This window comes from Syngnathus leptorhynchus, chromosome 17, assembly GCF_054491065.1.
Source record: "Syngnathus leptorhynchus isolate UIUO chromosome 17, UIUO_Slep, whole genome shotgun sequence".
Taxonomy (NCBI): Eukaryota; Metazoa; Chordata; class Actinopteri; order Syngnathiformes; family Syngnathidae; genus Syngnathus; species Syngnathus leptorhynchus.
The window spans coordinates 5,174,237-5,201,649 of record NC_141211.1 but is presented as its reverse complement, the minus strand read 5'-3'; the positions used below and the strand labels follow the sequence as shown (position 1 = coordinate 5,201,649).

The following is a 27,413-nucleotide window of genomic DNA, read 5'->3' as shown; positions in this document are numbered from 1 at the left end:
CTCCTGCGCGCATATCGCTTATTATTATTATTATTATTATAATGCACACCGTGAAGGGAACCACGTTATTTAAAACTCAAGTCAACTTTGTTACTGGTGAGTACTGACGTATTTGTCTTGCAAACATTTTTTATCTACCTGCTGTTCAACGACTTTTACGTGCAACAGGTGTTCTGCAAGCTCATGAAGCGTTTAAAAAAAAAAACTCAACTAAATATATCATTGAGGGGGTTTACTCATAATTTAAAGGTGAATTTGGTGCTTGCAGAAAGATACGTCACTCTAGTATATTGATAATTTTTTTGTCGAAATGAAAGTCTCCATTGTGGGGTGTTTTATTACAAGCGCACCTGAGACCAACTCCAAACTTTTTCTTTCTCAGTTGGATGTTGCATTCAGTTTTTTTTTTTCTTGTTTTACTGAATATTTGACTTTGCACGCTTACACGGTAAAAATCTTTCTTCAGGTACTTTGACTTGCTCCCAAAAACATGCATGCTATTGAACACCCCAAATTAGACCTCTGTGATAATCACACTGTGATTATGAGAGAAAAAAAAACAATCACCATTATTTGATGATTGAATTACTGAAAACTTGGTATTTATTCAAAAGAACAGTTCTTGCAAATGAATGTTCAACTACTGATTATTTCTATGAGCCAATGAGTTAATGTTCAACTTCTTACAAAGTTTGGGTTTGCCTGTCTTTTGCTTTTAATGGCCGAACTAAATTACTGGAGACATTAATATCAGAGAGTGAATGAAAACCCTCCGGCTGGCCTCAACTCCTTTTTTTTTCTTTGCCAAAACCTGTCACACTTTGAAACTCGTATGCCCCCCCCCCACTTCCTTGGAGATGTTGTGCAACGGCTTCTTAGCGACCACGCTCTTATTGTTGGCATGATACTTTCCAGTAGCCGGCCAGCAGAGAGAGAGAGAGAGAGAGAGAGAGAGAGCTTGGACGTATTGTTTTTGTTTTTGCTGGGTTTCCCGGGAAGTTGAGCTTCTCCCGTCAGGGCCCATTTCCAACCGGCCACCTCACTTCCAATAAACCCATGCGAGCAAGCGATGTAAACAAAGATATAGATGTCAGTGATCATATTCCAAGTAAGCAGAGCTCTTTGCTTCTGTTATTTTATTATGTCATATATATTATGACTTCATGAGTTGTGTAATCTCATCTGCCAGTAGACAGAATAATGAAGCTGTTCTTGTGTCAGTGGGCTGAACACTCGTAGCCTACGGCCCTGTCCTTTAAATTCAAAAACAACAACAACCTCAGTCTCCAAAGGTCTCTCACTCACTCACTCACTCACTCACTCACTCACTCCCTCTCTCTCTCTCTCTCTCTCTTTTTTCTCCACCACTCACTTGCCCTCTCCCAGCCTTTAAAGTTCCGTTTGGTACACTTTCACTCCTCTACCTTCTTGCACTCCTCCGTCTCTGTCCCTCCCTTTCTCTCTGTGGTACCCCCACCCCTCTTTTTTCTTGTCTTCCTTGTTTTGCTCTCACTCTGATAACGTGTCCCTGCCATGTGCTTGACTGTCCCTCTCCTTGGCCTCTGGCAGTTTGCGCTCTTACGTGAAGAGGAGAGCTCGGCCTCGGGATCCCCTTCCTTTTTGGCGCGACCTCGCTCGGGCTCTTTCGGTAAGACAACATTTTTCTCCACTCTCCTCAACGTGTTTGTGTGATGTCGTTCACTCGCTTGTGTGTCAGCGTGCGATGTCGCTACTGTGACGCAGCTCTCGAAACAAGGTCACGGTGCTGCTGCTTTTTTTTGCTGCGTGCATGAATTCGAGAGTGAGGGGGGGGGGCACACGTGAATCGGGGCTGCACTGTTTTGACAGGCAGTTCTGGAACAATCGCACTCGCTGACCCCTCTGACTGAATGCGCACGAGGATAAAATGACTCTGGCGCCCGCCTCCCACAATTCTGCCTCCCCCCCAACCCCTGTCACTCACCCTCCTTTCTGTGTGTTCCATCTATCCCTCTCTACTTTCTCCATCTCCTGAGAGTTTTTTTTTTTGTGTGCTCTTTATAGCTAAGGAGGTCTGCACTGTTGATTAGATCAGTGAGCACAGACATCTGCTTGTGTTTGCGGCTCTGGCTCCATCTGTCATCAAAGCTGTCAAACTTATGTAGCCTTACCCGCTAGACCTGAACTGAAACCACAACGTGCTGTTTTGCTCTTTTTTTTTAAATGCCCAAATAAATAATTCCCTCCCACATGCAATACGAGTCGAGGGCTGGCTCACTTTGGAGAATCATTTCCAAGCAGAATGTCGCCGTCTAGCGGTGTGTTGTTGCTACTGCAGCTTTTGGTGTCATTGGGTTCATGATGAAACTCTGTGCTCCTTGCTAGGGCCGCCCTCATGCATTTTTTATGAATTGGATTGTTTTTAAAGCAAGTTTTTTTTTTTTTTCGTTTGATCCTCCAATAGATCAGGTTTATGTGGATGTTTTTATTGCGTTTTATTGCGTTTTTCGCCTGAAATTGCATCAACATTTTGGAGATATTTTCTTCGATTTAGACAGTTACAATTGGCGTTTGGATAGATTAAACACATTGATAAATTGACCTATGGGTCTGGTGTTTTAATGAGGCTATTAAAGAAAGTCAGAATCAATCATCCGATGGCTAAGAATTTTGTCGATTGAGTGGAATTAGAAACCAACCCTTACACTAGTTATTTGTAACTGGCTGTAACTAAGATACAGCCTCAGTTTGTGGTCTTAGGAAGAATTAAGAACAGGCGAGCTATGAGAAGTTGAGCAACATCCATGCCTTTCAGGCAACGTTATTGCACTCAATGTCACACTGGCTTGAAAAAAGGAGTTCAGAACCTTTCGAGATCTTTTTGTATTCCATTAGTAATGCATGCACTGTGTAACAATGAATCAATAAATTTGCTTAAATATCGACAAGTGCAATCCATGATATAAACTAAAGGCAATTAGCAAAAAAAAAATCATTTACTCATTTATTGCAATTGGACTTTTATTGTTTTTACAATCTACTTCATATAATAGTGTGATTATGAAAAAAGTTTCCATACCCATGATGTGATTTTATAATAATGAACTGTTTATGCAGTATGGCGTGTCAGTGCTATGTTCCTATGTGATCAGTAGAGGGTGCCAGAGAGCTTCAAATGGGTGATGAGGGTTATCCAAGCAGGGTGCAATCACCATGGCAACTTGACCTGTCTCTCTTTGACCTGTTGACTCGTGAACCCTTCTCAATCTGAAAAAAAAAACACGGAAAGGGCAGATAATGATCTCTCAAAACAATATTATAGTGGTATGTTGTAGATGCTGCTCAAATTGATAGAGAAAAGTCTGCACAGCTCTGGTCTGTTCATGATTGAAGCTTCCACAGCATCAGTGGGATCTTATTGATCTCATTAATCAATACATCAAAGAGAAGGCTACCAAAAAAATCTATTAGTTTAAGGATGAGAAGAAAACCCATCCCTAACTGATGACACATCCATCACCCATTACAGCCCAGATTTTGGTGGTGTGAAGTGTTGACATTTCTCCAGTAGAGGGCGTTGCAAATCCTGAATGACCTAAGTGGACAGTGTAGTGCCACTTGTCTTCTTCCTTGACTTGTGAAGTTTGTACCCCCCCACCCCCCTTCTATGGTCCGTGCATCCTGCTGAGACGATTGTACATGGGCCGAACTGGTTCTTAGAAAGAGATTTTAAAAAAAAAAACCCAACCACACACCATGCATTCATGCGTAGCGAAAGAAAAAGCACACTTATTGGCATTACATCAAGTGTATTTTTACCTGCTGTTCCCAGGGAGGATGTTAGTGGATAGTGAATGCTTAATTTACAGACCGTGAAAACGATAAAATAGAGCAAGAGCACTGCCGGGATCTTGTTTCACTTTGGGGCCCCCACAGCGCTTGAAAGCTCACTTGTGCAAGAACCTTGTTCTGGACGTGTTATGCTGAACATCGTTATTTCTTTGGAAGCATCTTGGGAATGAGGATATTCTCTTTTTTTTTTTTTTTTTTACAAACATCTACAGATATTTAAGCCTTACGAACTCATAAGTTGCATTAATTTGATATTTCCACAGCTCACTCCTAAATTTAGGCTTTGATTGTTGTCGATTGCAGTGGAATTAGATCCACCGTATTTCTGATCAGCTGTAACAAAAAAGATGACAGTCAAAGATCATTGAGGTTTTGTCGAACATGAAATATATTCAGATCAAATATTAAAAGGCGTGCTTCAGCTTTTTATTTGTATTTTTTTTCTTTAAAAAAAAAAAAAAAAAAAAAAAAGCTCTCATTCATGTTGATGACATTTTCTGTCTTCATCCCAAATGTTTTATGCATCTGCACCAAGATCTCATCTAGTCATTGGATTAATGGCTTTGCAAATATAACATCTCGGGCATCCCAAGCATGTCTGACTCGCCGTCCTTATTACCGCATGCACGCTCATGCACACACACATGAGAGAAAGAAAGAGAAAGGGAGCAAAAATCATAAGGCACACTTAATTGTCCGTCTTTGTTAGTCCTGAAAAATCAAGTTGAACCAGATCAGAACAGATTATCAGGTTTTTTTTTTTTAAAGTCAAGTTTTTGAAGATTTTGTCTGACTGTTGTCTCCAACTGCAATTTATGAGTTAGTGCATGTCTCTGTCTGTGTTTTAGTGAAATAAATTAATGTGTTTTAATGATATTATACTTTATACAGTAATATTTTATCATATTAACAGCAACCTCTGTACAAGAAAAGGTGGGGCAGGTTCATCTTCACTGGCAGGCTTGTCATAAAAAAAAAAAAATCCCCCCAGACTGCAGCAACACCAACATTTTCGAAAGTTTAATTATGACAAAAAAATCAAAGTTCAAGACTTGCTCAAAACGTGAAATGTTGGAAACTCCAGAAAATGGCACAAAGTGGGGAAAACCCTGCGCTAATTAGACACGCATGGTAAACGGACACAATTGAGTGGAACAATGCAGCTTCGTGAAAATCAACGAGGAACTCAACAAATCAATCTAATCTTGACACGACAGCCTTCATGAAAGCTGTCAATCTTTTGAAGCGTAAAAGAATCTTTTTTTATTTTTTATTTTCCAGTTATTTTGTATCCATAATGTGCACACAACAGAAACACAATACTAGCATCTTAAATATTGATATTGAACTATGCTTAAAATATATAAATATATTCCATGAATTACATTATAGTGCTCACCGAAACTATTTTGGCACTCCTAGTGAAGAAAAAGTGTACACATGCTTTTTTATTTTAAAATAACATTGGGGTTTTTTTTGGGGTTGCAATTTACGTTACGTTTGAAAGGAATGTAATTTTATCTTGAACCATTTTCTTCTTTTCTACCACTAACCTAATGATCATTTGAATCCTCGTGCTTTCAATTCCTCCCAAAATAATCGTGATGACCGTTTTCTTCCATAATCAAGCAGCACGTTTTCCCTTTTTTTAAGTCTGCTACGGCAGCAATGTAAAGGTCACACCAAAATACATTTGGAAGCTCCCTTAAGTGTGAATCCAGAATGTGTCATCAAAAGGAGTTGCCTGTCTGTCCAAAGACATTGCTCACACACCATTGCTCTCCCCCCCCCCCCCCCCACATCTGTCAAGTCTTGTCCTGCCTCGCCTAATTTAAGTCCGGTACTTGGTTCTTTCTCCACCCCAGTTTAGCCAGATTGCTTTGGTGCTCCGTTGCGTAATGCCAAACTGCCCCAAGTGCGTCACAAGCACCCTTTGGAGGCGCCCATGTGTGCATGAGCTTAAACAAACGGATTGCAGAGTTACACTGGCCCCCTTTGTGGCCCAGTCAACTGTTACCAACCTGTTTGATTACATCCGTCAATCATCCAAATGCATTCAAATGAGCGTACAGTATGGAAGGGGACTTGCAAAATTACAGCCTGATCACTTTCATCATCTCACTTGATTCATTGTCATTGTATTGTGGCTAATTGTACTTCAACCAAACTTTTTATCATTTAAAAAAAAAAAAAAAAAAGTTTACATTCTAGCAGTTAGTCAGAATTGAACCTCTTTTAAACAAAGCGAGCTAGTTTTTTTGAAATATATGTATGAAATAACACGTCAAGCTCGCCACGTTGTTCCAAATCGTGTTCCAAATCTCTTCTATGATTTTGCTTTGGAATAAGTTTGAAAGGTTTATCAGGTTGAGATCACAAAGCTGGCAAGTCCACAACCTGCTTAAGAAATCCATCCCACGCCTTCCTGTTGCTTTCTCACGCACAACTCTAATTACAAAAGGGCCATGGATATGATTTGAACCGGACCTCTCGATGTATGATTCAAGTATGTCTCATCTGGTGTCGTGACTAAAGATTCATCATTGATATATTATTACTGTATCCTCGTTAAAAAGAATAAAAGTGGAGCACATTTTTAATGTGCTAAAAAAACAAAAAGCTATGAATATCCATATTCAATATATATATTTTTTAAATTCTCCATCATGATCATGAATTTCACCCTTGCTGTAGTTTAAGTCCAGCTATCATCTTTGTTTGCCCCCAAACACATACTTAGTCTGACTGCCCTTTTTTTTTTTTTTTTTTTCTTTTTTGTTGTTGTTCGTTTTCATAATCTGTGTCACTGTGAGTCTGATGGCAGGATGTTCCTTCGCTGACTCAAAACTATTTTCTACTCGTGGATTCACTCCTGTAATGTTTTGTTGTTGTTTATTTTCTCACCACTTTCCCTCCTTCTGTGTCTCTCCACGCAGCTTCTTGGATTCTCCCAGGCTGCTCCTGCCAAGCAACGCTGAAGTTTGAGCATGAAGGCAGAGGAAGAAATCCATCGACTAACTGTATCTGTGTGTGCGTGTGTGTGTGTGTTTGTGATATCATCAGTCTGCAAGTGTTTATGCGGGTGAGTACCTCTTGCCAGTTATACTTAGCAAAGTTTGCAGACAACAACTAATCCAAGTGTCATTATGCTTCAAGAAGCACACCGATAAAAAAAAAAAAAAAAAAAAATATCAATGTTATTTAAAAACTTTATTTTGGTCACAGAGGCAGATGTGTGTACAATTGTAGTTTCAGAACAAATGATGAAGGGAAAGCCCAAAAGGTGCTAAGAGTTTCCCCCAAGTGGTTTCTCACTTGTAACCAATATTGCATTGAGGATTTTTGCCAGTTCATTTATATTGCCCATAATTTGCAAGCTAAAACTTTCTCATGAGCCATGTTGAATGTTCTACAGCTCCCTGCAGGTATTTACATTTTCACACTAGTAGAATAAATCTAAATCTCATGTTTCCCTCATGTGCAGACAACACTGATCCCATAAATGTCAGTATATGTTTGATTTACAGCCATAATGTGCTCATCATTATCAAATCAAAGAAATCAAATCCTTTGTATTATCATCACACACCAGAAGGTGCTGCTCAAATTCAAAAATAATTCAAATTAAAAACAGGTCGCTTTCTCGACACCTGTGGCAGCAACAACAACAAGTTTTGGGGGGGGGTTCCCTCAAGTTCTCCTTCCCTCAAGTTCTCCATCTCCATACAACGCTTGGATTCTCCTGGTATTGGAAATGCTTGCTTGAAGCCCCAATTTCTTTTCTTCATTTCTGTCCACGTACGTAAGAATATCATGGTAGCATTGTTGGTGTGTCGTAGCGCTCACCCCCCCGTTTTACAACTCCGCTGTGGCAGGAAATATCAAAGTAATGAGGTGTACGCGGACCTTCGTTTCTTGGCGGCTCTTTTCATTGTGTTAATTGAGGCCCCTCTCGCTGTCACCTTCTCACCTTTAACACCCCTCCTCCTCCTGTAAAGATTTATTCCCCCTCAAATCACTTCCTCTTTTTGCCCTGGTACGAAGGAAGCCTCCCGAAAAATCACAGCGGCCCATTTTTTTATTTTTTGAATCGCTCCAAGCTCCTTTTGAGAACCTTGGTGCCTTCACACCCAACTGGGCTTGTTAGTACTTCCTAAACTAGAACTTTAAAACGCTAAAAAGCAGGGATGCTACATTCCACATGTGCATAGCAGATTGAAGATGGTGACATTTGCTTGACGTTTTTGATTCCCACGTTCAAATCTTGCCGCTTCTTTCTGTTCTATCTGGCGATTCTTTTTCAGCCTCCTGCTCAGTAGGTCACATCTGCCTTTTGAATTGAGATTTATTGACATGCTGAGTGCGTATTGTCTGCACGTGATTGTCAGTGAGCACTAAGTTAAGGATAAACAGTCGAGTATTAATTTCTACAAAAACCTCCGCCTGGAACTTTATGACCCGGACGGACAATGATATAATACTGACTTATTCGGAGCCCAAAAAATCTGCTGGCGTAGGTGATAATGTGCCTTTTTACAGACCCTCATCATCTTCATCTCTATTTTTCCCCATCCTCTCCTTCTCACGTTCCTTTATTTTGGCATCACTCATCTGCTCATTCGGCATTCCATTGTTATTTTGTAAGCAATCAAACATTGATCTTAAGTAAGCCCGTTTGCGCACAAAAGCTTTAGCCAGCCACACCTCGGCACGTGACTGCTGTGTGCTTTCACAACTTATGACTAAGACAGAAAGAAATGATGTTCTGGAATTCAATTCAACGGACACCACTCGTATATAAACAATTAATCTAAAAAAAAAAAAATCCATCATGCTAAACCTCCCAAAAATATGAGCGTCATTGTGTCAGAATTGGCTTCAAAACAATTTTGCTCCAGAAAACGTGGTTGGCGTACGGTCCTGCATGTTTTGCCAATTAACTTTAATAATCCAAACAATGACATCACACAGGAAAGTTTTTTTTTTTTGTTTTTCACGACGTGACTTTGGTCGCACTCTTGTGTCGTGATGCAAGAACAGCATCTTCTGCGCGTCGCGCATCCAAGCGAGAGCAGATTTGAAGTGACGTTGCATGCTGCCGTTTTTAAAACACACCCGTCGTCTCGCTCTCCCTCTTCCTCTCATTCTTCTTTTTTTTTTTTTTGGTCCGACTCGTCCTATGCGCTTATTCTTTCTCACGCACTGTGTTCATCTCCCACTGTGCATTACTGGCTCGCTGATGATGTGTGGCAGCAAGGCAGCCCCCCCGCGCCCGCCCGACCGACGTTGAACGTTCTCCTCGTTTGATTGGACGGCATCTGGATGCGCGTTTACATAACTCGTATGTTTCCATCTTTTTCCAAGGACATCTCGGAGCACCGCTCCGTGCGTTACCTTTTTTCCGCCACGTTTGAGGGGGGAACAGAGGAATTCATCCGTGGATGATGGATTTGGACACAAATCTTTGATCTCAGACTCAAGCGGATTAATAGTAGTGGGACGCTTTTTTTTTTTTTTTTTGCGTATCATCAACTTTGTGTCCTCACGTCAATTGCCCACAACTGCTTTGTCCCTTTTTTTTATTAGGTGGCAGCATCTTACGGTATTTCTGCTAGCCTCCACGTGCCAACTTCCTACCATGTGCGATGCCCAGCGCTCGCTCTAAATTTATTTTTTCACCACGTCTATTTAGGAATAGTGAAGTCATGGCTTTTTTTTTTTTTTTTTTGTGAACGCTCCAACCAGCCGCTCGCATATATCAATGGCTCTTAAAAATGTGCCGAAGTTCCTCGTCATCTCCAGACGGCCCCCCCTGTGTGGGAATGTTTGACGGCGGCGAGAGTCAAGAATATGAAATCTAGGAATTTCCTGTCCGGTTGTGAAAGGGTTAAGAGACTGTGAAATGTTGATTGCCAACTCCCAGGATTGTATCTCCTGTAACCCAAATCAGGGCCATCTGCGCTGGGCTGGGCTGGGCTGGGCGTATGCTTGCCTGCCCGCCTGCCCGCCTGCCTGCCTGCCTGCCTTCCCCCCCTGGCCTAGTGCAAGTCAAAGGCTCACTGTACTGTGGTTTGCCCGACTGGGTCACGTGACTTCTCTGAAAATGCCCCCTCCCTCCTCCTCCCTCTTTATTTCCAGTAAACCGTTTGAAAGGAGGGGGGTGACTCAGAGTAAAACCAGCTTCCTTTTAACCACAGCTTGTTAAAGAATTTGTCAACGTGGACTCAGGGGTACATTTTTTGTGGGAGGGAGTGATAGGGCTTCTCATTTTCTTTTCTTCCTTTTTTTTGGGGGGGGGACAGGATAGACAATTAGATTGCGTCAGGAGTGCTTAATCACGCCACTTCCTGCGCCAGAGAGGACGAGCGAGCGAGAGCAGGCTTGTCAGGAGTTCATAAGATGAACTTTTGTCGTCTTTGCGGCGGGCGCACGCAACTGCTGCCGAGACGTGTGTCGTCCGTGTGAAAGACTTTCATTGAGGAAAAAAAAAAAAAAAGCACAGAGAGGGCGAGGAAATTGTGTGTGGGTGTAGGTTATGCATTGATTTTTTTTTTTTTTTCCCTTGTCTCCCACTTATGTTTCCCACATGGATTCTTGTCTTGCAATTGCTTATCAATCTTTCTCCTCCAAACAATTTTTATGATGTAACCATAAAGAGTCTACAGGAAGCACTTTCTGGTATGCAATTAAAAAATAATAATAAGCTGCTTAATATCACATTTCGAATCTTGATGCATGATGATGACAAGCTGCCACTTTTTGAAATAAAGAAACCTTTTTCTTTGTTAATGCTTTGTGGTTACCGCCGTTTCAGGTTCATAAAAGTCTGATTCCTCCCCGAGGATTTTGTTTTTATCAACTGTCGTCACTTGGCAACACAGATGTTCAGACCGTATTAAAAGTAATGTTCCCCTCTCTTGCGCCCTCACAAATTTAATATGGGACTTGCCTTCTCCCCATGTCGTCAAAAGGTAATATGGCCTCGTAGCTACGAAGAGACAAAATGGCATTGTAAATGATGGAATATCTACTCACATGATTAATTGTTGGATAATAGTTGCTTGGGGGGGGGGGACAACTGCCTGCATCCACCACGTGTTTCATCTCCGTTTGATGACTACGCCATTTTGCTGAGCGTATCATCTTATTCCGAGCTTGAACCAAAACCATTATCATTTTAATGACAATGCAGATGTGACTGCTAACCCGCAAGCCACTCGTGATGGGGTGTCAGGGTGCGGAAAAAGGGGGGGCGGATTTTAGGCAAGTTTGGCAAACGGCCTGACTAAGATGGTGATTTTCTAAAAACTACCGACCACAGAGTCTGGATGTCTGAACCGGAGCCATCAAAGATAGGTAGAGGCTTCTCCAGGGAGGAAGGGCGGGAGAGAGAAAGAGAAATCCCTCCCCAGTAAATCACAATGTCATACATGCCTGAGGCAATACATTCATGCTCTCGGTATGAGCCAAAAAAAGTCCCACGCATGTGTCAGGAAACAAATGGGGTGCCAATGGTGTCACCACAACACGGATTGGTTCTGTGAACACGGGCAGCAGAACTTGTCAGGTGTTTTGGAGCCAGGCACCGTCCCTCATTGGTTCAGCTGTAAACCACCCATGCACATTCCTTCCTTCCTTGTCCGCCAGCTGAACGGCTCGCTCCCTTTTCTTTCTTTCTTGCTCGCTCACAAAAATACATGCGAGCACACACATATTGGACTCACGCACGCACAAAAGGGGACAGGCTCCAATTCAAATGATATGCCTGTCGAAAGAGAAAGCGTCTCCATTGGACACGAGCGCCGTCTGAAATTCAAATCGCAAACCAATGAAATGCCGTGTCCATTTTGCTCCCCCTCTTTCCATAACCTTATTAGGCGACCTCCCATGTCTGTCAGATTTCTTCTCCACTGGGTTGCACCCTGTGTACCGTGTCATCAGTACTGTACTGGATTTGTTGACCATATTAGGTCAGATCTTGTATTGCCAGCCCCCTCCCACTCCCCCCTTTTTTCTTTTTTTTTTTTAAATTAACAGGAGGCTGAGGCCTTCCTTCGATTTTGAACAAAAACAAAATCAATTTGTTTTCCCTGACCTTTATATAAAACATTCTTTTCTTCTATAAAAGTTGTTTTTCCCATCTCTTTCTTTTATAGTGTCTTTGTTGTGCTGTTGTTTCATGTAAAATGTGTTTATATAAATTCAATAACTCAGGCCAAGCGCCGCAAAGTATTCAGTTCAACTTTTCTAAATCAACAAATACATATTTGCTGCCTAAAAACAGTTTAAAAACTCATAAACATGACTACTAATCTCTTATTCTTTGTTTGAAAAAAATATGTTGCTAATCATAACAAAAAAGTCACTTTAAAAATAAGATCTATATATTATTGTCATATTTCACTTTTAATTTGAATGAACTAGTGCACACTGTATTATTACCTGTCTATTTTGATTAGCACTTTCAGAAAATAAATTTTCTGTATTTAACTTTGTCGTATCTATTTTTATGGTCAAAATAATTCAATCTGTACATTTATTTTATGAAAACAAAAATCACCTACAGCTAAATTGTATTTGGGATGCAGTCTTTAAAATGATATTATCAATGATGGCCGTAAAAAAACGAAATGTAGTAGTCTAGAATGAACGGCATAATTTTAACATCAAGAATTTCATAAATAATCCATTTTATTTACCTTCATGTTGACGGAATGATCCAAAAAAAAAAAAGAATGTTGGCAATTGTCTCCACGAGCAAGGCCACCTGTGTTCCCAGAACTAATATGAGTCAAATCCATAAAGATTAAGGCTTCCCTTCCCAGAAAAAAAAAAAAAAAGGTATATTGGGGAAAGATCTGTGTCATTGCTGTGAAAAGAGGCTTTGTGGAGCTGTCAGGGGGAAATCGGCCATTTCATACCAGAAGAATTTGTGAGTCAGTCTAATGACAAAAGTCTTTTGTCTCATTCCCGCAACCTTGCAATTAAACATTGGCACGGGAGGTAAAAGAGATATGTGATAAACACGCTTAATGATTTGATTACAATAACGTATCATGTTCATCAATATCAATCAACTGGCCCAAAGCTAAATAAGTGATGACAAAACATGTCAAGGATCATTTCATTTGATTGACATCAATTAAGCACAAAAAGCAGAAACTGATGTATTTGAAGAAATGAAAATAATTGTTCATGAATTTATTCTGTTGTAAAGTCATTCATTTTTCATTCGGATGCCATTTCGTTTGACCTTCTTGAACAAAAATTTACATTTGAAAATGTGAAAAATGATCTATAATGCAGTCTGAATGATTTCATCCAATTTTCTCTTCATTTTAGTGGACTAAATGATATCAAAGCAAACTAATATTTCTCAGATGTTTTTAAAACATATAAATATTGACAATCTTCATTTACCATTTTAAGGAGTCTTTTAGTCAGACTGAAAAATAATCCTTAAAAATAGTCAACAAAAAAAAACAAGACAGGATGAACTTCCACAAATGATTTCATATTTTAGTTTTCATGTCTTTTCTCTTTTTGGAGAGGAGAGGTTAATCTTTCCTAGTTTAAAATAGGAAGATGACTGTGAGCTTTTCAATTTTTCAGGCATTATTCGTTTCATCATGTTATGTGAGTGTTTTTAGAAATAAAGTGGAGAGCTTTAATAACGGTTTAGAAACTTTAAACTGCAAATAAACAGAAGAGGAAATTGTAGCCAGGAATAAGCCTTGAATTTCATCGTCTAGAAGTAGATATTGTATTGTAACTGACTTCTGATGAAACTAAACAAAACTAAAACATCATTTATGAAAAACATTTATAAGCATCTAATAAAATGAATGTTTGAATGCATTTATTAATATGAACAGTTTTTGGGCTGGAAAAAAAAATGTACATACAATTGTACATTGTCTCCTTAAGTTATTTTAAAGATCATTTGAAACTCATATTCTCTAGAATAAAGATTTTGTGATGAGAAGCCATGTCATTTTAATTCTCCTAAAATATGAATGCAAAGTTTGAAATATCCTCACAGTTTGCCACTTTCTCCTTTTCAGGACTTTGCACTGCAAATTGAAGCAACCAGGTAGAAAGTCATCGAGAAGGTCAGTAAAATTCAAATCCAATCTTCTTTAAAAATAAAAAGTATTTTCCTTCTTACCATCTTTATTGTGGGATGTATAAAAATGATGCTTTCATATGCAAGGTCCACATTTACTCAGAAAAGTGTATCATCTTAAGAGTAAAAAAAAAAAAAAATTCTTCAGCAAACATATCAATGTATAGCAGAGGGTAATGATGTTTTAGAAGTGGCAGGACTTGAAGTATTTTTTGCAAATTTTTTCTACCATTTTGCATCCATGTTTAATGTTGTTGTAGTGGTAGGTAGGGGTTAAATTGTAAATCAAAGTTTCTCCCTCCACTTCCGTCACGTAGCGAGCCGTTGTAAGGCTGCCATTTTGTGGAGGCTAAGAAGTCAGCCATTTTGTGCATTGCTCACTACACTGCTCAGACTCCAGATTGTGAAAGAAATATATTCCAATTTACCCTTTAAAGAAAGCGCTGACAAAGACATATTGCCTTGATAGATCTAATCCGGGATTATCCGTCAGGTATTTGCAGTATGTCTGATGACGGTCAGGAACTCAACCGAGTTTTTTTGGGCTGAGATTTGTTGATTGTCGCGGCTTGAGAAAACTTAAACATATTTGGCCCCTTTTGGCCTTATTCATCATCATCGGCAGGAGATATTGTGCAGGACCTGAGTATGGGGAAGGTGGGGCGGGGGTGAATGGGTGAACTTCATCAACAAGAGCTGATGCGGAGGAACATTGTCCGTGGGAGGTGATGGAGAAAGGGAGGGAGGGAGCGCTAGTCATCATGCTTACACGTACTGTACGAAAGCAGATTGCACCCGAGGTGTGCCCCTTTTCTGTCTCATGGAAAGAAAGACGCTCTCCAACGTGTCTGCTGATGTTCATTTTCCTCACGCTCTGGTTATAAATCCGCCAAAGTTTGCTTTTGTACCTGCATCAGGTGTGCTCCATATTTGCTCCACCTCGTCTCTTTCTTAAATGCCATGTGAATGGGTGATGTCATGGAAATCGACTTTTGGGATGACCGCGAGGTGTGGCGGAGATGCATCCGATATGGCTCTCAGAAACGTAATACTGGAACTTTTGTCTCCATGTGGCATGTTTTTTAATGTGGTATTGAATAGCTGTGTGACCACCTTATTGTCATTTCAGCAAAAAAAAAAAAAAAAGTACGGATGCGATACTTTATCGTGTGTCCGCCAGAATGACGAGTGCTTACGGCTTTTATTATTATCGCCAGTCACTCGCCAGCATTATCCAAGATAATCAGACCAGAGTTAATTTTGATGTTTTCAAATGTTACATTCACGAAATAATCATTGATTATATAAGGCCGTCAATTAAAAAGCCACTTATGAGCTGTTTTTGTGCCTTTTGACACCTCATTCTCAGAACTCAGTTGAACAGTTCTCCCCGAGCGTCGCATTTCTTCAGATTTTTGGGATGCCGCTTGTTTCGATTCAAAGCCTAAAAAAAGAACGGACAGTTTTGGAGGCAGGTCTGTATTTCGAAATGTCTTCTCATCTTTCATATGGCCATAGTTAATGAAAAGAAATACAATCCATATATTAGTTCAGAATCACAAGAAAGCAAAATCTTATCCAGTTCATACAGTTAATGTTCAATTTGTAAATAAAATTCCATCTGTCTGTCTGGCTGGCTTTATGATAAAGACATGGCGGTGTACGTACAAAATCATAGCTGTGCCGACCAATCGGAAGACAGTGATGTCACAACCCCATTCAGTCACGCTCGACCTGTGTTTTGCAGCGACCTCGCAGGACGTTCCGAAAAGCACTCTCATTATAGCGTCACGGCCTCCCCCAAAAAATAATCGGCCAATTACAGCCCTTCAAACATCGTCCTGATGTTTGTCGATTGCTTTTACCTTCTCATCGTTTATCATCTACTATAATCTTAAATATTGATCATGAAATTTGTTCATAAGGTCCTTCCTTCAATAGACCTGGAGCTTTAAAAGAAAAAGAAAAAAAATCAAGTTGCCCAAAAGTTTATTATTTTTAATCTCCCAATTGTTAAGAAAAAAAAGGATGTGGGCTTTTGAGATTTTTGTTTGTGCTCAGCAATTTTTGGCAAGGTGTCGTGAAAGAAACTGCGTGAGTAACTTTTTGATTTTGTTACTCTTGGCGGTCATTTTGACACTTTGCATGTTCCGCCTATGTTTGGTTCTATTGGTTAAAAAAAAAAATGGAGATTACGCTATGAGAGTGTAAATGCTTGAGTCACTCGTGCATTTGTGCGGCAGTGGATCAATGTGATTTATTTGCTAGAACAAAATATTGTTCAGTGGAAGTCCCCAGTGAGATTAAGAAAGTAAAAGGTTGTCGAGAAAGCTGTGTATTAATGTTACCGATAAATACGAAAATTTCCTCCGGGTGGTCGTAATGCTAATGTGGACTTCAAATTGTTGTTTTGTGTTGATTCCTGGAAGATATCGATTTGGAGCTTTCATAGAAGAATCATGCTAAGAAATAAAACACGATACTTTCATCAAATTCAAACGAAGCACGATTAGATGTTCTGCTTAGCTGGGGTTTTTTTTTTTTTGCACCATCATTACATAAAATGGAAAATTCTCCATGTCTTGTGTGTCATTTAATACACTTGTCCCTGTAATTCGTCAGTATATATTTAGTATCGCTGGAAAGCCTGGGTTCTGGACTCCAATTCAAAATAAGTTCTTGTGGGTTCCAAGGGCTCCTTCCTTTTTTTTTTTTTTTTTTCGTAACTTGACTTTGGGAACTAAGGTTGCTGTCGTTCATATGTTTGTGAAGATCTTGTTGTGTTTTCCTTAAACAAAACTCCAAGCTTGGCTCACTGGGTCGCCTTTCTGTCCCGACTTGCTTGGTGACTAAGCAGGAATCAGACCAGACAGGAGTTGGCCTCCAGACCCCCCTCTGCACTAATGACACATCCTGCTTCTCCATCCTAGTAGTATGGACAAAGTGTGACATGATATACCACCAGTGTGTTTCAAAATGTGTGTCATACATCCCAAAGCTTTTATTTCTTGCTGGCTGGGCAAAAAGGGCGTCATGATATTTTTAAAAGAGATCAAGCGGTCGGAGTCGTGCAAGCTGCAAGCGACGGTGACCTCGTGGCTGCGGCTCATCCTCTGACTTGCTAATTGTGTTTGTTTTGTAGCGTGCAGAAATGAGCATCATATTTTGGATTTTGTCTGTGTACGCTTTCCAAAACAAAGTACCTAGTCTGGTGTCGAGCGTGACGGGACCTTTTGAGTCCGTGTGGCATTCAGGTAATTTATGTTCTTCTTCTTTGTAAGCAGTAAAGGTCACGCAGGGTAAGGAGCGGCTTTGAACTGAACATTGGTGGGGTTTTTTTGTCGTGTTGCGTTCTTCTTTGGCGCCGAAATAGCGTGCTAGGTGATTGATGACTTGGATTTTTCCACTGAATGACTGAACATTTTCTGTCTGCTTCACGAGATTAGATGCTCTCGGTTCTTTAGAAGAGGCCTCATCTCTGTTTTATCTCTCACGATACATTGCCGTTACTCTTAGTTTCTTCTCTGGGGGGAAGATCCAGCCCCCCCCCCCCCCCCCCAAAAAAAAAAAAAAAGGCTGTGTTTCTTTGTCCTCAGATGGAATGCCTTTGTGTGACCTTTTGAAGCAAAAAAAAAAAAAAAAGACTGAGCCGTATTTTGTCTGTCGCCGAATCGGGATGACTGACTGATCTGAACGATCGGCACGTAGCTTTGTGCCGTTATGACGCACCTATCTGTCCCAAGTTATGAAACTGCTGAAATTGAAATCATCTCAACAGAAATGCAAAATAGGGAAAAATCCCCCTTGCCACAGACACAGCTTCAAGATGAGTGAACTTTTTTTTTTTTACGCAATCAAATTGTAGCCTTGATACTGGCTGTGGGGGCTCGTTGCTGCCATGACTGATATCCTTGAAGAAATGCCAGGGCCAGCAGCTTGGAAACTGTCTTTGACACACCTGCGGGTGGGAGTGACATGCACTCATGCACACACAACACACACACGGGCAACCAATGCAGCTGCTTTCTTTTTGTAATGGCCATTTCTCGCATTTGCTTTGTCATCCAGTCAATATTTGAAATAGACGATACAATCGCTGCATCTAAAATCTCTTTTTTTTTCTTTTTTTGTGATCTGCAATCAAAACTAATTTGACCTGAAATTGTTACTCGAGTTCAAAATAAACCGGTTAGCTGGTTAGCTGCAATTCATTGAGCTGCCAGTTGAAGTGACAGTTGATTGGTTATTGACAGTTCCACTCTGACTCACTTCCTGCTGTGGCTCGACGGGATGTTTCACTCCTTCTCTTCAATAAACCATCTGTCCCACCATTGATGATGCCGCCGCTCTCACCCTTAACCGCAAATCTTGGGTGCCCGCCATTCAAATTTAACCCTTTAGCTTCGAGTTGCGTGTCAGCTTACATGCAGGTGCTGGAAAAAAAGGCTTGCACCTTGTACACATTGCAGGCGCATCCGCCTACCTTGCACATGAACAATTCATTAAGCTTACACACGCACACACACACAGTTTTCTAACAGTCCCTTTTCATTTCAAGCAATTCATCCTTTAATTTTGATTAAATTCAATTAATTGTGGAATTTCAACGTCTTTATATTGAAATTAATTCTATTTTTGCAGAATTATAGAACGGCGTAATATGTTGTGAGGAAAGCAAGCAATGCCTCCGGCTTTTGGTGTTTGGTAAAGAATAACCTTGGACTTTTGAACTTATTCATTCTTACGGAAAAGCCAACTTCCTTCTTCCTTGTTTGCATATATTTAATGGAAATCCGATTTATCCCTGAAACCAGTCCTACTCAGATATTTTCATCTCACAAACAGTCAACAAAGTTTCAGCGGTTTTTAGTTTTTTTGTTTTTTTTAAATGTTTCCAGATGGGGGTAAATCTGGAACTTCCTAAATTAAAATGAACATAATTAACATATTAAAGTATTTTAGTCACCAGACATAATGGGGGGAAAGTGTGATTTTATTTTTCCCCATCAGGCAATCAAAAATTGTTTTCTTTTTTGTCAAAATAGAAACAAAATCCGAGAAGAGGAAAAAAGAAAAAAAAAATCCAACTTCCCCGATGTGCATTATCTACGATGGCAACATTTTTACACCATATGGGATTTAAAAAAAAAAAAGAAGCTCTTTTGTACAATATGTAAGGTAATCATCTGAAAACCTTCCGTCAGCAATGCCTTGATGATAATAAAGATAATTTTGCTTTGAACTGTTCACAACGAAAGTCTCCTCATAAGTCTTTTGTGCTGATGGAGCCATGGCGGACGGAGCCCTGTGTCTGATCAGACTTGCATCCTGTGACTAATGTACTTGTCTCCTCTTGAAGAGCGTCCGTGCGTGCGCACTCATCGCTACGCTCAGGAAATGTACTGCAAAGTCCTAAGCAAATCTGCTTTGATCAACATCTGAAGCAGTCACACACCACGGGGTTCTAATGTAGTCTCGCGGCTGCCTTTAGCCACATTAAGGAACTTTAAAAAAAAATAAAAAAAGCCTGGAAATATTCATTGATAGCCTCTTTATTTTTTCTTCAATCATAATTTGAAATGTTTCAAATCTGCAAATCACATGGCTGTATTGGTGCTTGCAGATCTTGCTCTCCTTTAGCTTGTGTATGTTTAAGATGAAGCTGCGGAGATTTGATACTTTTGCCGACAATGAGGACTTTTTGTGTTGCTATGATTCACCTTGTGCAGTATTGTAGTCTTTGTCTGCTGTGGCTGTGATTGCACAAGGCCTATCATAATTGCTGTCTACATGTAAAAAATAAATAAATAAATGCTCAAAAAGTACGGAGAACATGGCGGTGGAAAAAATCATTTCTTGAAATATTTTTCTCCCACAATATTACAATTATGATTTTTTTTTAAAATTCCTCATTCCATATGTTTAACAAACACCAGCAATAATTAATCTGCATTACAGTAAAATATCAGATTCATGATACATTTTTGTGTCATAGGTTAACGTTTTGTTCAAATACAGCCCAATGAATTAGTATGAGGATTTTTCTTTTTGACGCAATCCCCAAATATATGAAGCAGCTTTTTCTTGCTCTTTTCAGCTCATGCTAACTGACTGCTTTCACTCATCCATCTCGATCAAATCAACGTGTCTTGTATATTGTCTTTTGACTAATCCTTCCGACTCCTGCGTCAAGCAAGGTGGCATGCTCACGGTGGGAGTCCGTCATTGACATGCAAGGTTCTGAAAAGGTTAGCCGGTATTAACCGGTGTGCCGGACCATAGGGGGGGGGGGATCTTACACGTCTCCATGAGAATGCATTCATTTCCATGTGAGCCCATCTTTAAGGAGGGAGGGAGTTCATTACCAGCACAATGGGGCCTGCAGATGGCTATTCCTATCTCACAGGGCGGCTGGCATGAGGGGATCACAGCAGGTAGCCCTGCTCACAAGGAGGCCAGAGGAGAGTTATGGGTCAGGGCAGGTCACAGAGGTTCCAGATTTTGCCTTTCAACAAGGAAACACGGCATAAATACTTTTCAAAATATCTCTGTTTTTGTAGAAAAATGAAAAGATAGCTCCAAACCAGGTATTGGCACGACGTCTTTGTTAGTTTAGCCTTGCCCACTCCCATTTGGTTTCAAGATATCCGTGTAAATAATTGCCCATCGACAGATTTACACATACTTTTAAATAAATGGGGGGGGGGGGAAATTGTCCGTTTGACCGTCACGACTCCTATAAATAGTCCCCCTATGAGCAAAAGCTTCCAGTTAACCCAATATGTAGGATTTGTCATCCTATTAGTCACCTGAAAAGCACCTTGACAATGATGCCATTGATCAATTTCCATTTGCCCTGAGCCTAAGTTCATAAGGTTGATTTTTAGGAGTGAAAGAAACTTAACGACACACTGAGAATTTCGAAACTGAGCGTAATGTAATTTTAGCTTTGGTGAGTGTCGGGGAGAGAGAGAGACAAAGAAGGGAGAGGTCACGTGTGTTTCATGTCTGGTGTCATGTTGACCGGCTGATTTAAAAATTTTAAAAAGATGAAAAGATTTTTTTTCTTTTCCTCTGTTTCTGTGTTCAGCTCCGCAGTCTGCTGCTTGCTCATCAAATGATCTGATCATGCCTCTATACGTAGTCAACAACTAGCGTGTTGTATTTTAATATCAAATAACACCATTTAATTTATTTATTTTTTTCCTTTGCAATGAACTCATGCTGGAAACACTCGTTAATGCAGTGAATATCATAAAAGTGTTTCATCAGTAGTCATCCGTACGTGTCTGTACAACTGTACGACGAGCTGTGAGTCATAAACCATCTAGCCGGTCAGCCATCCAAAACCTTTTGCTCCCCACCCTGCTTTAGTCAAAACAGACACTTTGTCACCCATCCATCCCCAACAAAGGGAGGGAGGGGTCATTTTCACCCATTACTGTAAATCGCTACCAAGTTAATAGACATGAACGGGAAAGCCATTTCATTACGATGAGGCGTAGCTACTGTGCATTTGTTTACAAACAGGATTTGCTTAAGTCATTTCTTGCCGTTTGAGTTTCACGCACTGTTCATTCATAAATATTTGCTAGATTCCGCTTTTCTGTATGTCCTCAATGTTGTTGCAGCCGCAATAACACACTGTCGTAATTTATAGTCTAATGTGAAATCCTTCCTCTTTTTATGATGGCCTCAAATCTATAGAATAAATGCACTTAAGACAGAATAGTATAATTGCACTCCTTAAATATAATGGATTATGTTGTTGGTATTTTAAAATATCAGATAAAAAAAAAAGCATTAGATAAATGAAAACCTCTAGCTGCTGATTTCAGTCTCGATGGACTGCACAGATGCGGCATTGTTTCACATGTTAGATTCCATGAAGAAAAAACCCCTAAATAAAAAAAATATATACTTTTTTTTTTTACACGGTTTATACTTTTTCTTAAGTTTGTTACTTTTAGTTTGAATCAGATTGGTCAAAACACAGACGTTTTTTTTAATACAATGTCACGAGAGGTTTCAATGGAAAAAAAACCTCAGTACTTGCATATAGGCTAATGCAGTTCTGTCGTCAAACGCTGTTGCCGTGGCGACGCGCTGTTTACCATGGAAAATTATGCTGATTTGGATGGTCGGAACATGTGAAAACATGGAATATTGCACACAGCTAAAATATATTTTGATTGTGCCTTTTTCCCTCTCTGTGGCTATAGCCATAATTATTTATCTAATTATGCCATCAGTTTAATTGATGGATCCATGAGTCCCTCCTCATCCATCCGTCTCCCAGGATGGAGAACCTGCTTTTGGGTGGCATTTTGTGATATGAAAGGAGGAATAAAAGACCATGCCTGACTTCCTGGCAGTCGAGCCGGTACCCAGGAGGATAGTATGTGTCTGAGCTTATGTATACAGAGATGGCTGTGGAACACGGATGTGATAAACACTCCAGGCAGGGGGATCTCCATCCAGGAGTGGGCTCTCAATGCTTTAGTGATGAGGTCATCGGGGGAAAAAGCCCACTTGAAGTGATGCAGGAAGCCATGGCGATATTACGTTACTGCAATTGCACGTGACTCATCATTTTCCTTAAGTGAAGTATTTCCTCCTATTTTGCTGGATTAGCTCAGTATCATCTACCAGCATGGGCAGATTCAAGATGGTGGAACTTTTTGGGGGGAGTTATCTCATGTCTACGTTGTGCCAAATCCCAGTGTCTTGTTATTGGTGCTGTTTTGATAGGTGTGAACTGTGGCCTTGTGGAGTGTTGGGTAACAGTCTTGCCTAAGCTAGTTGTTGTGAAGGTGTCGTAACCAGTTGGACCCAGCCAAGATGTCATGTGAGCCCTTGTTCTCTATCATCCCCAGGTTGTGTGCGTACGTGTGTGTGTGTTCATGTGTGTCTGTGTGTGTGAATAGCGTTTGAGGTGGCAGCCTTCAGAAGGCGTACTCAGGTCAAAGGTCATCTCTGACTCATGACCTGCTTATTTATTGATTGATAGATTTTTTTTTTTTTATTGCAAAATAAACACAGGATGCTGAAGCATCAAATACACATGCGCAAACAGCAGCAGGAAATGCTCATTTATGAGGGGGGGGGGGGGGGAGCGGGAGACAAGATAGTGCTCTCCAGTTAGTTAATCGGCGGCGAGCATCCGGGTTCCAGGAAGTTGCGACATTTGGGGGTTTCCCCCAATAAGTCTTTGTTCTCTACTTGTTCCTTACTGTTGATCAGCTAAGTTTGTTTCGCGAATAAACTATTTTTCTTGATACTTAAATGCACCGTTATTTATTCCTTTTAAAAGTCTGCCAGTCAACAGTTCTCAATGTCCATTTAGATGCCAACATAAATCTGTAAATAATATTTATCATGCAGAAAAGAATCATTGTGGGGTTGTGTGTGTAAACCTAAACCTGTGTTAAAAATGTTGCTTTGTCCTTTTGTTTGACCAAATATGCATATTGATTGTTTTTACAAAATCATATGTAGTTAATTTCTAGTTGCTGTTGTGTGTTAACTAGAGACGAGCATGATGGCATAGGTGTGTGTGTGTGTGTGTGTGTGTGTGTGTGTGTGTGTGTGTGTGTGTGTGTGTGTCTGTCTGTGTGTGTGAGACTGTTAGAAAACTGTTTGTGTGTGTGTCTGTGTGAGACTGTTAGAAAACCGTGTGTGTGTGTGTGTGTGTGTCTGTGTCTGTGTCTATGTGTGTGTGTGAGGGAGGAGTAATGTAAAGAAGTAATGCAATTAGAAAATAAATCATATTTAATCATTAAAAAAAAATGAAGGAAACCATCAATCACCTATTTGTAGTTTTGACTGGGCCTGTACCTATCCATTGTGTGTCTACACATTTTATATTAAGGATTATGACTTGGAAAATAGAAATAATTAGCCTGGAAATGAATAATGCAGCTCTAAACTAAAATGAACCTTTAAAACAACAAGCTTTTCAAATGTTTGTTTGGAAGGATTTAAAAAAAAAAGAATGGAAATAGCATCAATTGGCTTTTTTTTTTTTCTTCAGCTCAAGCTGATGTTGGTGAAGCTAAAAAAAAATATGATCTGCCGTCATGCCAAACCCTGAAAAGCAATTTTCCATATTTTTCTACCATTCATTAAAATGCCAATGTCTTTTTTACAAAAGGTAAATGTGATATTTTTTCTAGAATCGATTTCACACTTTGCATTTTCACTATTTAGTTCTTTACTATGCATTGAAAGCACAAGCTTGAACAAAGCAACACACACTGCAAAGTTGAGTAGCTTTAATACATTCTTGTGCAAATATTACATATATAATATATAAATAAATATATATTCATATGTGGTGGTATGTTTGCCATTGCCACACGCATTATTCATCAATTTTGGGGGGGATTTAGTCTTTTTGAAAGGCAAGAAAAAACAGCAAATTCAGCAAACCCGAAGAATCCCTTTGCCACAATGCGCATTTTTGCAAAATAGCATGACCTGGAAGATGGAGACGCTACATGGACAAAAATAACAATTCAAAACAGATTTAGCGAGCAAGTTTTTTTTTTTTATATTGTGACAGTTCCAATATTTTCTGCTATTTAACATTTACAGTATATATGCTAAAATGGATTTTGAAAACAGAAATATAAATCATCTAATTGTCTGCTGATATCCTTTGGGGACTCAATTCCATAAGTTTTATAAATATTGAAAATAAATGACAAATGTGTACATATACCGTATAATCATAATACACATCATGATTCATATATTGTAATAATTAATATAGGATGGCATTTTTTTTTAGTATGAAATAGTTACAACAAATACTTTAATCTTGCCTTACAAATTTCTTCCATTGATATTAACATCACACGATCTTTTTTTTTTAATTGCTCTAGTTAGCTTTGTGGCTGGATTATCAGTCAGGGCTCAGGTTTTTGACCAAACCTGTTACTTTGATCAGTAGCTGCTGGAAATAGCTCATATCCAAATTCCATCTTATGACTACCACAAGACGACCATTTCTTCTCTCACGTGCTCAATTTTGCTCAAACTTTACAAAACTTAAAGCTTGCTAGTAACAAACAGTATTTATATCAATTTATGCAAATAAAAAAACAAATGTATGCCTTACAGAAAGAGACATTTTCCCCAAAATCAATCCTACTCACAGATTAGCATAGAACATTGGAATCCCATATTTTTGATCTCCACTAAGGTAGCTCCCACACAAAAACACAAAAAGGCTCCAAATCTTTTTTCGGTGGTCCTGTGGCTCCTTGGGTATGATCGACTTCGAGACTGAGCATTTTTTTGCGGCGTTAGCTGATGAATATGGCCGAGCTCATGACTCAGTGTTGCTCATCGAGTCGACGATGAGTCGCCCGCCGTTTCTGAAAAGCCTTTCTCCAGCTCTTTGTTCTTCACCGTCCGCTTAGCTGTTGTATTTCACACTTGTTTTATAATCTTTGTGTTATTTGTGCAAACGTTTGGCTACATTTCACTTTGGCTGATGTCCTTTTTTGTTTTAGTTTGTTACATCCTCGGTGTGTGAAGATCCCAGGAATTTGTTGACGTCGAGGGGGGAAGGGATTTGAAGCCGAGGTTCAATTTTCTCTCACTTGCACTGTTGATTCTTTGTGTTCTTTTTGTGAACTGTTAGAATTACTACCTGGTGGGGTTTTTTTTTTTAAAGAGTGCTCTATTTATAAAGTTGAGTTATATGATGTTGTGCTTGTTGGAGGAAGTGGGAGAAACGGAAATGAGTTGCCTCCTTCAAGAGAAAGTTATCAGCTCGAAAGTCAACCGTTTGTGACGCAACTGCCCACGCAGATTTGGCGTATAGAATGTTTGATGCTTCTACTGCTGGCAGGAAAGGAACAAAAGATGGAAGCCGTGTAGATGTTATATGTGACCGTGGATAGCCTCAGAGCTTGTCTTTAGGATCTATTTGTTTATTGATTAGTCACTAACTGCATCTCAGGGATGGGCCGATGATTCGAGGGAATTCTCCGCGGCTTCTTACCGCGTTTTTTTTTTTTTTTTTTTTTCTATGACAATGGTGAAGGGAGTGTAGTGAGCCTGTACTTGGTGGCTGAATGTTGTAAAGGGTTTCCTAATATGGGCCGTCTTACAAGAGCACCCTCCCCCCCGCGGGCCAACCCCCCCAGGTTTCAACCAGTGATGACACAGCTCGGTACGACTCACTTCCCCATTAATTGGCTGAAACCAGTTCTTACAGGAACCGCCTGTGATAAATGTGAGAGTTCTGAGAAGTCATTCATTTCTCCTCGCTGCAGCGGCAGAGGCGGCACTGCGAGGGAGTTGAACGGGTTCATCCGTGAGTGTGTGAGAGAGAGAGCGAGAGAGCGAGAGAGCGGGAGGAAGCTGAGCGAGGAGTGGGAGAATCTGGCCGACCACAGCTGTCGCAGGCGCCATCTGAAGACCAGACAACTTTCATTTTCCCTTTTTTTTTTTTATTTTCTTTCAATGTGATGTTGCTTTATTTTCTATTGCTGTTGTATCGTGTGTGTCTTTGTGTCAGCGCGCGAGCAGCGATACGACGGGGGCTGCACTCGTTGCCCCCTCGTCTTCCTCCACATGGAAGCCGCCGAGACGGACGGCTAGGACTGCTTGCCTCCCCTTTGTGGCTGCCCTTGGGCCGGTGAGTAACAAAGATGTGACGTGATTTGTGCCGCCCCCCCCCCCCCCCCCCCCCCCCACCACACACCTCTCTCTCTCCCGCTTCCTCCCGAGTGTCGGTGGTTGCAGATTTGCTCTTATGCTGGGTGCGGCACTGCAGCGCGCCTTCCTTCAGGGAGGCCCCCGGAGGGCCAAGCTGCACCGGAGAGGGGATCCCAACCGTAAGTACAGGGGCCTCAGACCCTCCCCTTCCCTCCCTCCCTCCTTTCCTCCCCACCTCACCCCCAAAACCCCCAGCTCACTGCCTCTATTCATTCACATGTGCGCACCGAGGAAGGAATGTTGCCCCCCTCACTTTTGCCTCTTTCACGCACGTTCCCTCTCCACTTGTGTCTTTTTGCTCCTTTCTTCTTCTTTTTGCTCCTCCTTTCTTTGCACATTGGCACATTTTCCCAAACGAGTCTCACGGACACATAATCCGACGTTATCGATAGTGTTTATCAGTTGTCAGATGGATCACAGCGGCTTGTTTAGAGTGACAGAACGCTGCACTGGGCGGACCGGAGGGGAGCGCGGGGGGGGTGGGGGGGGGGGGGGGGGGGGGGGGGGCGATGGTGAGGGGCCACTGTGGGGGTCTGGCTCCCCTCAGTATTGAAGTGTACAACTGTAGCGTGCTGACTCATGCTCTATCTTACCAATTGGGAGCATGTGAGTGAGTGCGTGCGTGAGTGTGGTCACTCCCCTGTGTGTCTCATGCGCAATTGCACTCTGTGCCCCGCCTGAACTCAGCACTGACTGTAGACTGGGGCGGGGGTAGCGAGCACCC

At 40.7% G+C, this 27,413-nt stretch overlaps 1 long non-coding RNA gene across 4 annotated transcripts; it reads left to right on the top strand.

The window, feature by feature from the left end:
- The first annotated feature begins 1,185 nt into the window (after nt 1-1,185).
- LOC147043331 (uncharacterized) lies at nt 1,186-27,159 on the top strand. 4 transcript variants are annotated; one of them, XR_015068600.1, is made up of 4 exons: nt 1,186-1,648; nt 6,768-13,943; nt 26,245-26,609; nt 26,717-27,159. It is a non-coding gene; the product is annotated as an uncharacterized LOC147043331 (long non-coding RNA). The 4 variants fall into 4 exon arrangements; XR_015068599.1 differs by having other exon boundaries at nt 1,190-1,648; nt 6,768-6,913; nt 13,896-13,943; nt 26,245-27,159; XR_015068597.1 differs by having other exon boundaries at nt 26,245-27,159.
- Nucleotides 27,160-27,413: the final 254 nt, after the last annotated feature.